Source organism: Pan troglodytes, chromosome 14, assembly GCF_028858775.2.
Source record: "Pan troglodytes isolate AG18354 chromosome 14, NHGRI_mPanTro3-v2.0_pri, whole genome shotgun sequence".
In the NCBI taxonomy this organism is placed as follows: domain Eukaryota; kingdom Metazoa; phylum Chordata; class Mammalia; order Primates; family Hominidae; genus Pan; species Pan troglodytes.
Window position 1 is genome coordinate 80,443,454 of NC_072412.2, and position 17,568 is coordinate 80,461,021.

Below are 17,568 nucleotides of genomic sequence, written 5' to 3' on the forward strand. Positions count from 1 at the left end.
ACTTTCTAGCTTGGTTATCACTGACTTCCTTAATGCAATGATAATACTGTTGCAATTGTAACCAAACCTCTCTTTTAAAATAATAATTATCATTTTTATCATGAAGCTTTCATCTATTTTGCATTCTAACTTGCAATGCAGAGATGTAAAATACATCTCTATGAGTCAATGGTAGCATCACAAATCCTCTAGTATGGGATATTAATGAAAGGGACTGCCAATGTACCCATTGCACTAGCTTAGCAAAGGGTATATAAAATAGTAATAAATCAGTGGATCTTAACAGCTGATTTGCAGTACTTAAAGCATAAAATGTGGTATGTATCAGATATAGAGTTACAGATTCTACTAATTCACCAGTAATCTGATACGCAACAATAAATAATCAGTATATTGACATAAGACTGTTCCCACTCACCTTTATCTATCCCTGGCCCCTCTATGTGCAGAGACAGTCACTGAAACCATAAAGCCACATCTGTTGGCTGAGTGATGTCCCTCACCATATGGGTGTTGGAAAGTATACTGTAAGTGAACTTAACAGGTTCCTGGTAGAGGCGGCTGCAAAGTATTCAAAATAATAGTTGCTCTGGCCATTTCCCCAAAACACTCACTTGTCATTCTAAGAACAGATGCTCCACTCAGGTAACCAGTTCAATGATCAGTTAGACAATCACGAGTCCGGTGGATCAATAGATACATGTTTAGAGCTATGTTGATTCCCTCTGGACCCCTTATTGAATATTTATTTCATATTCAGCCCTCATCTCGTGCAAATCACAGCCAAACAGTCTTTCATGGTCTGGCATTTCACAGGAAAGAGAGTATCTTTGGAAACCTAAAGAATAAGACTCAGTGGGGAATTTTAGCCCCTGGCTGGTTTATAAAATAAACACTTCAACAAAACTATTTGCATAATAAAACTATCATCCGTAAGAGATTTAGGAAATTGTATCAAATGAAGCTAAACTACAGTTTAAGAGTGTATTTTACGGGGTAGATAAGGGAATCTTCTTAATCCACAGAGTTTAATGTTTCATTTTATTTTTCAGGGTGGGATCCCTTCACTCAATTCTAGAATGGAGACAACAGCTGTTTGCTCTTGTCTTGTGTGCCGAGTCTTCATGAGTTGTCTGAGGCAGCTTTAAACATTCCGGGTGCTTATTTATTTTTTAGCCTTGTAGTTCACATATTTGGTTAATAAGTTGGTAGCCGATTGGAGTCTCGGGCATACCCATTAGTACAAAGCAAAGGAAGCATCCAGGAATCACTCTGAACTTCCTCTGTTAAAACAGAGCTGTTCAGGCTGGGCGCAGTGGCTCACGCCTGTAATCACAGCACTTTGGGAGGTGGGCGGATCACCTGAGGTCAGGAGTTCGAGACCAGCTTGGCCAACGTGGTGAAATCCCGTCTCTACTAAAAATACAAAAAACATTAGCCAGGTGTGGTGGCGCACACCTGTAATCCCAGCTACATAGGAGGCGGAGGCAGGAGAATCACTTGAACCTGAGAGGTGGAGGTTGCAGTGAGCTGAGATTGTGCCATTGCACTCCAGCCTGGGCAACAGAGGGAGACTCCATCTTTGAAAAAAACAAAAAACAAACAAACAAAAAACACAGAGCTATTCTCATTGACTTGAAAATTCATGATTTCACATACTCAACTATGCCCTGACAGGAAAAGGCAGCTTTGCACTCATAAACTCTATTATGCATTTGCTTGCACTTTTGCTAGACTCCAGAACTTTCGCGATATTATTCAGTTTGGTCTTTATTGGAAGCTGCCAAATAAAATGTGTGTGTAGGGAGGGGCTGGAATTAAAGAAAGACAGTCAGAAATTTGCATTCTGAGTTTTCTGAAAATCATAATGTAACATCCTCTGTGCTCCCTGGGTTCTATTCTGTTTGTTAACTTGGTCCCTTGATAAACAGGAAATTTCTTGTCATGCTGGAAAACCTAGATTAAAATCAAAGAATAATAGAGAGCTTTAAATCTTAATAAATGACACAATGAATGCTCTAATGTTCAATAAACATTTTCATTAATTGCTTCTATTCCTATTTTCTAAGCAACTCTGCTATTTCCAGATTCCTGAGTGGTTTTGGATCATGTTCCTCCAACGTCTGAGCTGTCACCATCAAACATTTATTGAGTACTATTGTGTACAAGGCACCAAATTATTTGAGTTCTGAAACCAATCAAGGACTATTTTATAGAAGTGAATAACCATGCCTAATTTGTACATAGATCTCCTCTCCTTTCTCCCAACCTAAGTCACTTACTTTTGGCTGCTGAAATATCTTAGGGAGTCTTTAATCCTTGCTTTCTGGGCAAGGGAATGATTAGGAAAATTGGCTCTTAAAAAATTCACTGATGCCACATTACTAACTGCATTTGATACCACAGCCAGCAATTTCCAGTGGGACACTAGTGGGAGAAATTTTGGGCCAGTGTCAAATATGAAGAACTGAGGATGGAAATGTAACTTTTACTGATCTTGTCAATAGCCTCAAGACCGTAATGCATTCAAAGATAATCCTCTCATTACTCTGAGCTCTCAATACACATACAGTAGGCGGGCTTTAGGTCTGGAACTATTATCAGGATTGTACAGTTAGGACAGGCTTTGTTATGCTGTCATAAAAAAGTAAGCCAAAAATCTCAGTTGACTTTGCACAATAAAAGTTTATTTCTTGCCCAGGGGATTTCTAATGCAAGTCAGATAACATTCCAAGAGAGTTATCCTCCATGCAGTGACTCAGTAATCCAGATTGTTTTGATCTATGAAACTGCCATATCAACATGTAAGTTCCAGATCACCACAATAAGGGAAGAAAAGTGGAAAATCACTTACCAGGTCTTAAATGCTTTGGCCCAGAAGTGACAATGGTCTTACAGCTCATTGGCCAGAACTAGTAACATGGCCCAACTGCAAAGGCTCTGTGAAATGTACAATAATGCTAACAGGTAGGCATTAATCTCACTTTAGATATGATGAAAATTGAAGTATAGAAAGATAAGTAACTTTTCCAAAGTCACAAAGAGGTTGGCTCAGGGGTTAACCCCAGGTAACATGGCTCTACAATACACACTCCTAACCATGACAGTGGGCCATTTGGGTAGTGTTAGTATTAATCCTTTGTGGCACTTTAATTATTGAATTTTTCTTAGTTTTTCCATTTGTAAATTATAAATAAGAATATCAATCCAGTGTAACTTATTGATTACAAATAAAGATACATATTGTGCAGATAGAACTGTTACCACTTTTGAAGCACCACTAGATGCCAAGGATATTATATTTTTTATCTATGATTATCCTCATAACACCCCAATGATGATGAGGATGATGATGAAGAGGAAGAAGATGATGATATGGCAATGAGGATGATGAGAATGACATTTGATGGTTATTGAAGACTTAATAGCATGCTCTGAAATAAGCACTTAACATTAATTATCCCATTTAATCCTCATTACAGTTCTGTGCTCAAGGTTATATTCCACATTTACAGAGGAAGAAAATGATGTTCAGAAGGCTTTAAGTTATTTTCCCAAGGTCCATAGAGCTGGGGCTCAAAACCTGAATTCATTTTATTACACTGCTTTGTCCCTCATCAAATGAGTTATTAAATGTAGAAGTATTAAAAAATAAAGCACTATGACAAATCAGATTATTATTACTTACTAAACTATTAAAAAATCTATGATAGCATTCCTGTTTTCTCTTTATGTCTCTAACATTTTTCTCTCTTATTGCAAAGTGCTTTGCCTTAACCTCTAGTCTATATGATAAATAAATGACAGTAGAAGTTTCTCGAAGATCATGACTGGATTTTGGCTTAGTCTATAGTTCCCACAGCATGCGACAGTCAGAATTAAATTTCAGTTCTGAATAGAAATAGAAAGTTTTGGTAACAGTATCATGCCATTATATGCAGTTCCAGGCGTAAGGCTTTGTTTCTCTCTAGTGCTAGTCTGTTTTCAAGACAGGATGGTTGTTTTTCTCATCCTTGGGCAAACAACATCATTCCATAAAATATCTAATTAGTATGAATATCTTTAGTACTGCTTCCTGGGAAGTCTGGTATTTTACAAAGCCACGTATTGCTTCCTGTTAAATATATGCTCTTCATATTCTTAAAGAATATTTTTTCTATTGTCATTTTCTGTTTGCCTGTATCTAGAAAAATATTAGTATTTATTAGTAGATGATGATCTTGCCTGCCACTAGCTATAACTGGTTTTCCAGTTCAGATTACCAGAGGATGGCAGAGTAACAAAATATATTACAAGGACCATGTTGTGGTCAATGATGATGTCTGCAAAGAATGACTTTCATTTTATTTGAAATAGTCTATGGTCTAGATAAATTTCTTTACTGTGAATCATCTGACTTTAACTTCTGAGATGAAATTGTTCTTATTAAAACAAATTTCACAACCTAGGACTCATTCGATTCTTCAAGGTCAGGGACGACTGTGTCTCATCCTTGTGCCAGTCTCTGCCCTATCATAGCAGCTCAGGAGCCTGAAAAATGCCTGATAAATATTTGTTGAGTCCTCCAAGTTCTTAGAGGAAACACATTCTAAGCAGTTCAATACACTAATGGCAACATTCCTCTATCTCCAAGATAACCTGCTCTTTAGGGTTCTCTCACTTCCGTTTTTCCTACCACTATCATGCCAGGCCCGAAGGACCCACCCTCATCTAAGTGTGAACTCAAACATTGTAACCATTTGGTTCAACTTTCTTTAATTTTACAGTTTTTGCTATGAGTCGTTTTCCCTCTGCTCCTGGATCTATGCAAGAAACAATCCTTCCCTTTCCTCCAACTGTTAGGAATCATGTTTTTGCTTCCTCCTCTGCAGAGTGAGTAACTCCTCTGCTTTGTTCTTCCCCTTCCTCCAGTGTCAGGTTTGCCTTTTCTTTGGGAATACAAAATATTGCTTTGCAAACATGTATCTGAATCTCCCACATTAAATTTAGGCAAGTGTCTTCTTCAAGTCTTTGTTTCAGCTTTATCATGAAAATTATAAACTGTGCAGAAAACAAGACTTCTGTAGAAAAAGTTCAAAGGAAGTTACAAGAGAATGAGGAAAGGAAGATATGAAAAATATTATTCTTGAAAATTGAAGGTTCTGAAATGACCATAACTCCATACAATTAAAAATTAAGAGGTTGGGCGCAGTGGCTCATGCCTGTAACCCCAACACGTTGGGAGGTTGAGGCAGGAGGATTGCTTGAGCCCAGGAGTTCAAGCCTAGCCTGGGTGACATAGCAAGACCCCATCTCCACACACAAAAAATAACAATAATTAGCCATTGTGGTGGCCTGCATTGTGATCCCAGCTACTGAGGAGGCTGAGGTGGGAAGATTGCTTGAGCCAGGAGGTAGAGGCTGCGGTGAGTCGTGTTCGCACAACTGCACTGCACTCCAATCTGGAAAACAGAGCAAGACACTGCCTCAACAAAATAAAATTAAAAAGAGGAGTGTGCTTTTATTCAAACATTTCTCTAATTTTATTCTAGCTATAAACCAGTCAAGGTTAATCAGTTGCCTTGTTTTAATTTTATCTTTCCTCAGTGTCTGCCAGGAGAGATTTTGCATCCTTTGGGATCCTCTATCATGTGCCTCATATTTTTGGCATTTATTTAAGGAAATGCAAAATGCTATTGCATCACAGTGTGACAAAAATAGAGTTGCATCTTCACTATCTTCTATAAATTCAGCTAAACATTATGAGAGAATATTTTTCCTTATGCTTATTGCAGGTCGAACTTTACTTGGCAACACACAAAATTAGAGAATTCATGAATCCAAGGATGTATTTTATTTCTGGAATAAAAATAATTCAACATTTTTATCCTTCTCTTTTTAATCAAATTACAATTTGTCTAAGTTTATTTTTCTCCCTTCTTCACACCTTTTCTTACATTCCATGCCTGGGGTTGTACTTGTGGGCAAGGAATGGCTCTTCTTTACAATTCCTTCTGAAATTCTTCTTAGAGATGCTGAGCACACATCCACTTTAATCATTCATTGAAACATTCACTTAAAAAATATATGTTGACCACCTACCACTTGCTGGGCTCTGCCATAGGCACTGTGAACAAAACAGTGCTTGCCTTCTTGAAACTTAGTTAAGGGAGACGGACAATAAACACAAAGGCAAATGTATAGTATGAAGAATATGAAGGGCACCATGGAGGGAAGTAATGTGGGGAAAGTGGATCAGGAATGCCAGGATGAAAATATATCTCTCTACACATCAGCAAGGGCCAGTTGGACCAATAAAGAGCTATTACAATGATCCTCCCCAACTATCTCTAATTCATATCGAAATTAAATCACCCAAAGATAAAGGGGGTAAAAACCACTTTATTTTATTTTGTGTGTATATGTAAGCTATCATAATAAATTTCTAGTTTTCCCTGGAAACTTACATCTTACAGACATTTTAAAAACACCTTTCTATCTATGAAAGCACCATCTTTGTGAATATATTTAAGAAATTGAGGGAACAGTAGATTAAGCTAAAAAAAAAAAAAAAAAAGGCCCATACTGCATGTCTTTGTCTATTGCAAAAGGAAAATAAAATCTCAGAACCCAAACTCACTATGACAAAGGGAAGGTTCAGCTTGAGCACTGAGTCACACAAAAGCTACATTTCTTCCCAAACAGCTGTAATTTCACATGCTTACTTTGTCTTATGTAAAATGTAGATCTACCAAGAGTGAGATGAATGCATAATCACTTCCCCTCCACTCCTCTTTTCATATGTAAAATATGGATTTGGTGAGTACTAATCAAAGTAACCACTTGTCATACTGCCTACCTTCCTCCTTTTCTTTTTCTTCTCTTCCTTTCCTTCCTGTCTGCTCCTTTCTCTTTAAATATTGGTCCTCAAACTTCTTTGGAAAAAGCACAGGCCACAGATCGTATTTGTAACTTGTGGCTTTTTTTGTTTGTTTTTTGTTTTTTCGAGGCGCATTCTCAATCTTGGCCAAATAAACCTCTAAATCAATTAAGATCGATCTCAGACACTTTTTGATTTACACCGTCTGTCAATCCATCCATAGATCCCTCTACCCATCTATTGTAGCTAGTCATTGACAACATGGCCCAGGAGAGTCATGGCCAGAACTGAGCTCAGAGGCTAATAGACCTAGGAGAAACATTGTCTCGGCATTATTAGAAGGTCATTCATTAATTAATTCAAATATTTTTGTAGACTTAACATGTGCCAGGCACTATTCTAGGATCTGGAGATGGATAGGCTACTGGGCTCCACAGAGTTTACATTCTAAGCTTTCAAATTAGGCAACGTATCTTCCCACAGTGAGATCTCCTTGTTGGCCCAGGCAGTGCTCTAAGCTGGTGGGTGCTTGGAATTCCAATCTGTGTGATTGATTTTTGAAAATTTAATAATATACTTTATTTAACTTAATATATCCAAAATGTTATTTCAACTTAATATATCCAAAGTGTTATTTCTCACTCTGTCACCCATGCTGTAGTACAGTGGCAGGGTCTCAGCTCACCGCAACCACCACCTACTGGGCTCAAGGGATCCTCCCACTTTAGCCTCCTGAGTCACTGGGACTCCAGGCAGGCACCACCACCCCTGGCTAATATTTTTCACATTTATTTGTAGAGATGGGGTCTTCCTGTGTTGCCCAGGCTGGTCTCAAACGCCTGAGCTCAAGTGATCCTCCTGCCTTGGCCTCCGAAAGTGCTGGGATTATGGGCATGAGCCACTGCACCTGGCCACATAATAATATTTATCAACCTGTCAACAACAGTTTCGGAAGATGAAGGTAAAGATGAAGCACTGATTACAGTGTAATTAATATTCAACGTGTAGTTCATATAAAATAAGAATTATTAATGAGATATTTTACACTTTTTTTCAGACTACATCTTCAAAATCTAGTGTGTATATTATGCATACAATACATCTTAACTTGGATTTAGCCCAATTCAAGGGCTTAATAGCCACCTGTAGCTGTTGGCTGCCATATTAGAAGCACAGCTACAGAGAATATCATGTGACTGATTTTTAAGGGGCTGCTCTCACTCTCATACATGTACTGGATAGGATATGCTCAGTCCCTTCATCTAGCCTAACTCATTTGTCTCAGCCCTTACTCATAAATTGTTTAGGGATAATATTATCCCACTTAGTGGCCAGTCTCCCAAATCATCCCACCTATTTCATATGACAACTCACCTTAAGATAAAGAGGAATGCCTTCCCTATTATAGCCTTGGCACTTTAAAAACAAGATCCCTACCTCGGTTTACTCCAGCTACCTTATGTGTTGGCCATCACTGGCCTGCTCTGGACACTAGAACTTTGCTATCCTAGTTGCCTTATCAACTAGAAATTCCTAAACTCACACATGAGAAACTGTAATGGGGACTAGGTAATAAAGAGGGTAGTACGTGTGAGAAAGTTATGTTATCTGAATGGTTCTGTGTTTTCTATCCTATGTTCTTTTACTGATACCCTGAAGGCTAGTTTTCTTCCCCCTAGCCTACAACTAAGGAGAAACAAGGACTCAAAGACACTTGCCTACATTTAGTTCAGATACATGTTTGTAAAGTATATTTTCCTCAAAGACAAGGCAAATTTGGGACTAAAGAGCTAAGATAGAGTGAGGAGTTATTCACTCTGGAAAGGAGAGAGCAGATACAATGCAATTTCTGAAAAACAATGCAATTTCTAAAAGTGGGAGAAGCTGGGCATGGTTGCTCATGCCTGTAATCCTAGTACTTTGAGAGGCCAAGGTGAGAGGATTGCTCGACCTCAGGAGTTCAAGACCAGCCTGACAACACAGTGAGACATCATAAATAAAAGTGGAGAAAGATTATCTCCTTTTTTCTTTCTTTTTTTCTTTTTTTTTTCTTGCATAGATAAAGGAGAAAAGTGGAAAGGACTTAGAACCCAACTGTTTACACATGTAGAGCCAGACTTCACTATGTCACTTCCTATGATCCACCATGGCCCAACAATTGTGGACATTTGGAAGCTCCTGGGGGTGAGGAACTTGGATAACTCAGGTGAAGAGGGAACTCCACTCCCTGAGCAAGGCAGAACTGAGCAGAGCCATCTGGGAATATTCCTGAGAGCCAGAGCACAGGTGGACTCTGTATCACTGATATACAACCAGTAGATAGAAACCTGAGCAAGTAAACTTGAGGTGAGCATAGGAGAGGTCCATCAGCAAATTTTAGGGATGTGGAGATACATGGATAAACTCTAGTGTTGAAAAAATATTGGTATCTAGCAAAGAACCAAAACAGAAATGGAGATATGGGGCTGGTGAATGGATCAGAAACTTAATGTATTAGTTAACATGGTTTGGATACAGTAGTTCCCTAATTAACATTTTCCCTTTAAACATTCTGGCATTTATTGTTAACTTGGCAAGAAGTCTGGAGTTAAGCATTCCCAAAGACGGCTTGGAGATCAAGACCCAAGAATTTCCCCACACCATCGTCTCCCTCCCCTGCTGCCTTCCTCATATTGGCTTTGGGACCCTGGTTTATTGCTTTTGGGTCGCAAATTGGTTGTGAAAGCTGCAAAAGTCACACCAGCTCACACGTGGTCTGAAAGTGAAAGAATGGAGAACAGGCATTGGTCTGTTTCTATGATCCTCTGCCTTTTAATCATGGGGAAAATATTTCTGAGAAGCTCACAGGAGATGTGCCTTACATCTTATTGCCCAAAATTAAGTCACATACCCCACCTCCAGCTGGAAGGAAAATTATAGATGTTTATGTTCCCAGGGACAGGGATATTGGAATTGTTTTGGGGCAACACTAAGCCACTGGAAGTGAGGCACAAGGTCAGGGCAAGGATCTAGCATGAGCTTGACTTCATCCCAAAGCAGTGAAATTGACTGTGGACTCTTTTTTTTTTTTTTTTTTTTTAATCTAGAGACAGATTCTAGGCTAAAATCAAACACAGAGAAGAGGCTAGATTTCTTTGAGTGAGGAGTAAAGATGACAGGGCCCATTTTGAGAACCTTTGAATGCTAGATAGAGAATGTTTTTCCTTTGTCTATAAATAATGAAGATCTACTGCAAGTGTTTGAACAAAGGAGTAACAATAAGAAATTTTAAACTAGTAGCAATGGGCAGCCTGGGTGTGAGCAGAGGTTAATCAGTGCCTTCTCCACTAGGGACTTTTTGCCTATGTGTGTACTTTCCTGCACACCCAAAATAAGACAGAAAAATCCACATGATATTCACCCTACAGTCGACAGAATAACCCTCAGGAAAGTTCACAGTGCCTGGGAAGAACACAAGGAGCAGGAGTACCTGAAGCTTTCAGATGGAGAGTGTCTGGTTCACTAAGTATAAAGGTTGACCAGTTATGAAGAAACACTTCACATGTAAAGATGGGCTAGGTAAAAGAGATTATAAGTGATTATTCTTCAAATTTAAAAATGATTATGTCACCAAAAAGCACAAATGGATTAATGGAAAAGTTGAAGCTCTGTAATGTGGGAAACATAAAACGTCTTAAATAGTAAAATAAAGACAAAAACAGTAGAAAAATTAAGGTATCATCCCTGAAATTCATATGTCATTTTTAAGCTGAGTGCCTCTTACTTCTCAAGAATAACCACAAGAGAAAAGTTATAAGGACATAGCCAATGAAGAGTTTTATGGTTTTGCCCTCTCTGTCTTCAAGTAGAAAAAAACTAAGCTTAATTATTCTATAATCATTAGAATTTTCTCAGTCCTATTGCTCTTTGACCTTATACCAGTTTCTCCCTGGATAACTTAATATTCTCTACCATTTGAAAATCGAATTTCCCATATTGCTTTTATTTAAGAAGGTCACATAGCCATAGATATAATCACCTGATTAAAAAACCTTCAGCTTCAATGTTAAATGTATACTGCTTTTATCTTCTAATGGGATGAGTTTAGATGATCCCAAGCAATATTTTTAAACTGTCACTTAATCTTTTATAGCTAATAAGCTGTTCTACAAGATCATACTGATTATCCACAAGGTTGTGTAACTTATCTCAGAAAATATTTTTTTTCTGCAGTGTAACTGATGTCACCAAAATACGAAAGTCTTTAATATTAGGATAAATTGATATTAATCTTTAAAATAGCGATTTATAATAGGATGCAAACCAAAGTTTAAAAGATGCAATCCAGTTTACACTTAAGTAATCAAACAAATATTTCTGAAGCATCATTGCCCATTTCTTCTATTTGTTTTAACTGGTCAGATTTTTTTTGCTTTTGATCAAAGGCCATCATATGGTGTTTGACATAAGGAACTGAGTGTGATGAGAAATGTAGAAAAAATTGGCACAACAGTGATTCTTCTAAGCAGGAAACTATGTAACATATCAGAGATGGTAACCTAATAAGAATTTTCATCACTGTGTTGTACCGGACCCGTTTAATAACTTAAACAAATGTAGCTCTGATTTTTAAATAGCAAATAAAAAATGATAGATGCTAAATATTGCATACATGTCAGTACTAAGAAGTAAGCAACATCTTTTCCAGGATATTGTTTAAATTTACTTTTACCCCAACTGCTTTTGGATGTGGAAATCATGAGATAAAATTGTTATGAAAGAAATATGGCTCAGATATTTGTTAAATGCTTATTCGCTAGGCTAGAAGAGTCTTTCTTGAATCATGGCTAAAAAGATGGTCTAACAAAGCTCCACAGAGGAGTTTGAGCTTGAGACAGTATGATTTCCAAGACTATTGACTTCTTCATTTCAAAAACTTTCCAATATGCTAAGAAAAATAAGTTCCTTTTTAAAAAAAATCCAACTTCTTGTGTAGAAAATTTTGATTGACTTTTTACTTGTGAACATTAACATCTATGCATCATAACAAACAAAGAAAAACTTGTTTGGCTTCAGAAGTCAAAGACTTGTTTTCATCCTGGCTTCAGATACACAAAGTAACTGGGATGTTTGGTAGAGCCAAGGCAGTTTCTTAATCTCTGTCCCAGTACTGAGACTGAGTTATTTAGCCTTAGGTTCACTTTGTATAAACTCATGCCAGAGAAGATCACACACAGCAGGACATTTGCCCCTGGCCTTCTTATCGCTGCAGACACAGGAGTATGATTCTAAACCTTGGGTACCCTTTGCCTCAACTTCCTTTATTTTTCCAAGTCTTCAAGGCAAGGAATTTAGTCCAGCTCCATCATTCCACTTTTTCTCCCCAAACTATAATTACTAACAGTAATAATACACTCAGACTTAATAGTTTTGTGTTGAGCTAGGCAAAGTTTTGATGCATAGCTTTCAGGAAAAATCCCAATTTTTGCCTACACCTCATGAAATGAAGGACTCAACTAAAGAGAACTTTACCTTTCCTCAATTCATAATAGCAACACCAGAAACCTGTTTTGAAATTATTTTGTAAGATTTCCTATTCTACAGAGTATTTATGTCATCCCAATTCTACTCATTTTATGCAGAATGACATTTTTGGAGTTCCAAATTCTGACAGTATGTGCTACAATTCAGCAATGTACAATTATTGAGTGTGAGGCCTCCCAAAAGCAGCTTGATTGAGGGCACAAACTAGTAATAAACAGGGTGGATCTAAATTGTTTTTCTAATCCCCAGTACAATACATTTTTCACAATTGTTTCCAGTGTCTTTTACTATACCACCATCAATATGGATTCACGCCTAATGATGACATTTACGTTTTTATTTGGCTTGTTATAAAAAACACAATTTTGACCCTATTCTTATGCAACTTAGTAGTCAATTCTCTCAGCTGCAATTAATCATGATCTGAGTAGACACTGCTGTTTTGACAATGCTGGCAGGAAATGTCACACAGTCGGTAGCCAAGAGGGCCACATTACAAAAGACAACAAGACAGAAGGCACAATAGCTTAACATTCCAATTTGCCTTTTCTTCCCATCATTCTCACCTCCCGGGGAAGGGAAAGAGAATATTAGAATACTAACAGTATCTTCCATAACTTGATACCCTATATACTGTCATATACAGGTTTCCAATAACTTTAAGATCAATGGACTAAATAAAAATTTTCCAAAACTCTAATAAACGACAGATGGATTTAGGAAGCTGCTGATCAAAATCAAGGAGAACAAAAATCAATTACATGCGATTAAGTACATTGAAGAAGGTATTATTTTTATGACTTTTATTTGAAACATTGTTGGATCATTACTTAAATATTTTGTTTTCCAGATTTAAGGAAATGTTCTCTCTTTAGCTATCTATAGCTTACAGCAATTTGGTAAAGTATACTTTTTGAACAAAGATGGAAACATTTGCCTTTTCTCCCTAGTTGATCCCTCTGACATTCAGGAACTATCTATGAGTACTGTTATGGCAATATGGATATTTGCACAAGTTCAATAAAAATCTGCTCTCTTTACAACAGAGCACAATTAGAAATATTGGTTATATTACGAAGGCTTTGACTGGAATATAATATTTGAGAATGTGCATAGAAAAAACCTGGCTTCAAAGGTTCCTAGTTTTACAGTGAGTGAATGAAAGTTGTCACTGCCTAGCAGGTCCAGTAATCTTAAAACAGTAGTTAAAATCGAAAATCTGCCCTGGTTTGGCTTTCTAGCTTCAAAAGGTTTTTGAATCTGAGATTCCTATGTAATCATGTAAAGAAAAAAGGTTATGTTTCTAAAAGTAACACTATTGTACACCAGTATTAGATTATAGGCCTGTGCATTAGTTTCAAGTTCTTGTTATCTACCTATTGACTAGACTAAATCCTAAATTCTTCTAGCTTCCTCCTATCCAACTTTCTTCCATGGAATTATCAAAAATAGGAACTGCTCTGTTTCTAAAGCCCTATCAGCTTAAGTTAGTTTTAAAGAACAAGTCTTATGCATGATGTACAAGCCACACAGAAAGTTCATCAGGCTGTTTGGTTCCATAACCAGAGACATTCAGACTGCAAACCAGGACAAGAAGTTGATGACTTCATGATGCAGGCAGCTTTTCTCAAGACGTAGAGTAAGACTCCATACCAAAATAAGACTCTTACCCCTTGTAATGTTACCTTTTCAACCACAGAATAATGGTATTATTAAAATTTTATAATCTGTAGCTTCTGCTGGTAACTCGACAGAATCTGACCTAAGAGATCCGCTACTTCACGTGTCACATGAAGGATATCTTGGCAAAGGATATCAGAATCTGACTTAAGAGATCCTCTACTACAATTTGGAGTAACTCCCTCAATATGCACATAATTTACTATGATGTGCATATTCCCATTGCAATGTCCCATTCCTGAACAAACATCACTTTCTTTTAGAGAACCTCTCTCTTTTTGTTATGTAGGTTGACTATATATTCTTACTTTAGGTTATATGGGCTCCAGGTTTATTTTTAAGTCTACTGGATAAAGACTATATAATCTCCCTTAGAAACCTAGAGTGGAAACATTTTAAGGAAAGCAAATGTAAGAAAAATTAGCTGCCACTCCAGGAGGAATTCTCTGGGTTAAATCTAACTGGTGCTACAGCAAATGAATTTCCAGCTACTTGCTCCACTGTATCTTCCTGGTGAAAACACGTCCCTTCCTGGTTTGCCCAAAAGCCTTCATTCATGCATCAACTTTGTCCATGAACCTTTGATTCCTCTTGTTATCTAGACCCTCCTTTTAGTGTCTGCTTGTTCTTCCAAAATCAACTTTAATACCCTCAAACTATTTTGAATATAGTTAATCACTTTTGGACTCTGTTTTGAGGGGTTGTATTCTGTATTTCTTTTCACCTAATCTCTACAATATTCCTCCCTATAGCTGACACATGATTAGCTTCCAGACACAAATGGGGACTTTACTTTTTTTTTTTTTTTGAGACAGAGTCTTGTTCTATCACCAGGCTGGAGTGCAGTGGCACGATCTCGGCTCACTGCAACCTCCTCTTCCCGGGTTCAACCGATTCTCCTGCCTCAGCCTCCCAAGTAGCTGGGACTACAGGCACATGGCACCATGCCCAGAGATATTTTTTGTAGTGTTTTAGTAGAGACGGAGTTTAGTAGAGACGGAGTCTTGATCTCTTGACCTCGAGATCCACCCTCCTCGCCCTCCCAAACTGCTGAGATTACAGGCGTGAGCCACTGCGCCCGGCTGGGAATTTACATTTTGATTTGTGCAGACACAAGGAAAACAGAGCCAAATGTTCCTTGCCTTAGTTTAGTAATCCTTTTATAGTTACCTATATGCATCACGACAATTTCTAAAATAAGCTAATGTTAACTTTGTTATCATAAAACCAATGCCCTATAAAGTGAAGCATAATTAGTGCTTCATCTGTATGAGATAAATATTATATATTGAAATATTGAACAAATTTGCTCTAGCTTTACAATGTAAATGATAAGCTATTCTTTGCCTTTTAATTGTGCCACAGGTATGGAACAAAGAAACAGACGTAGAAACACAGAATCAATCTTAACTCTACAAAAAAGGATAGTCCACTGGGATTTCTACCAAGGAGAACCATCCCATGCAATTTCCTTGTACAATGACCCATTCATTGCTTTGTATGAAAACACTGTCCAGAGGAAAACTTGTCATTTTCCAACTTGGGTCCAGTGTTTGGAAGCTTGCAAATTAACTGACAATAGATTAAAAGAAGATATGCCGAGCGTGGTGGCTCATACCTGTAATCCCAGCACTTTGAAAGGCCAAGGTGGAAGGATTGCATGAGCCCAGGAGTTTGAGACCAGCCTGGGAAACACAGTAATACCCTGTCTCTACAAAAAAAATTTTTTTTTAATATTAGCTGGGCATAGTGGTGTGTGCCTGTAGTTCCAGATACTCAGGGACTGAGGTGGGAGGATCACTTCAGCCTGAGAGTTTGATAGATCAAGGCTGCAATAAGCTGTGTTTGTGTCACTGCACTCCAGCCTGGGCCATAGAGTGGGACACTATCTCCAAAAAGAAAAAGAAAGATAAATAAAAGAAAGGAGAATAGACAAGGTTTATTTATACAGACTCAGGGATGAGTAACTCACTGAATAGCCAGAGATGAAGGATTTATATTCCACATTTGACAAAATGTGGAGGCAGGGAAGGGAGGGAGGGCTTCCATGAAGACATGGAGGGTTCTATTGGGCTTTTGATGCTAAGGAAAATGGGAAGTCTGTCTCCACAGCAGCTGAATTCTCAGAAAACTCCCTTGGAGGGGAGTACAGAGCAGCAACATTTTCTGAAAGTGCTGCATTGGCCCAATAAAAGAAGTTCAGTTATGATTTCTTTCTGTATCTTACTTAGCTCAAATATTTTCACTTGAAAATTATTTTTATACTGACTCTGGAGGTCCAAGTGGGTCCTGCAAAACTATTACTGTTTTCAAATGCACATAACCGAAAGAGCAGGGCACAGTGGGTAATGAACATTCATTGACCTTCATGAGTTTCTACATTATAAACACAGATTTATCCTCATGATTTGACTGATGACCCTGTTTAAACCACATTGTGAGATGGGAGTGGGGGTAGAGGAATCTCACAGCACTAGCAAGTATGGAAAAGGAATATAACTTCACCAACAATACTACAAAAACTCACAATGGATGAGGGTGGAGTCACATTTCATATTTATCTCTCCATAAATTTGATTGACATACTCATGCTACACCACCTATCCAGTCTGAATTCTGCCACTCTTTGGCTTTTCTCGTTCAAGGACATTTTAACTGGATATAAACTATTTGGAAGTTGGAGAAGCACGCAATTGTTCTACATATCTCCCTGTAGAAGGGAAATATGATTTAATGTTTTTCAAAGGAATGAATTACTAAATTCTTCTCATAAACTTTTAGATGGGATTCTCAGGGAAACAAAATGACTTTCCTGAGTAAAATGTTTTTTAAATTCCTTGTTGAAAAAAATTTTCGTAAATAAATTATATCTTTCAATATTTATTTTTAAGTAAAAGCAAATGATTACTAGTTTCTGGATTTTTAAAGTAGACACAATTTGAATCTACAGTGCGTGTAAGCATGAGCCTAAACACATAGTCTCCAACATTTTTGTGCAGCCACTTTTATCATGTGTGAAAAAACACTTTGCCTGGATCAAAAATCATAGCTCATTTATTAAAAATCTCCATTGAAACCACACCCATAAAAAGTATTAATAGATATCCCTTGGCTCTTGAGCATGCCTCCAAGACAATTTTAATGATTTATAATGCCCTGAGAGACTGAGGTCTATATATGAAATCTTAATTCCTGCTCTGAGCCTTACAGATTTTATCCAAGAACTAATAGTGTTAGTATAAACATACCCTAAAGGGTCAGACTTGCTAATGCACATTTAATTCTTTCCATGGAAGACCATCTCCCTTGAGAAAACTGTCTAATCATAAAAGTAACAGAGATTTGCAGCAAGAGCCTGACACTGAATATAGAATAAGTAAAGAAGGAGATAGCTGGGTTTGATCACAGCCCTTAACAAAATCCCTTTACCGCTGGGATTTTTGGTTAACTAAAGCTCATCGCTTCTAATCGGGAGAAATGCAGAAGGCCCTGAGGCCCAAATAGGA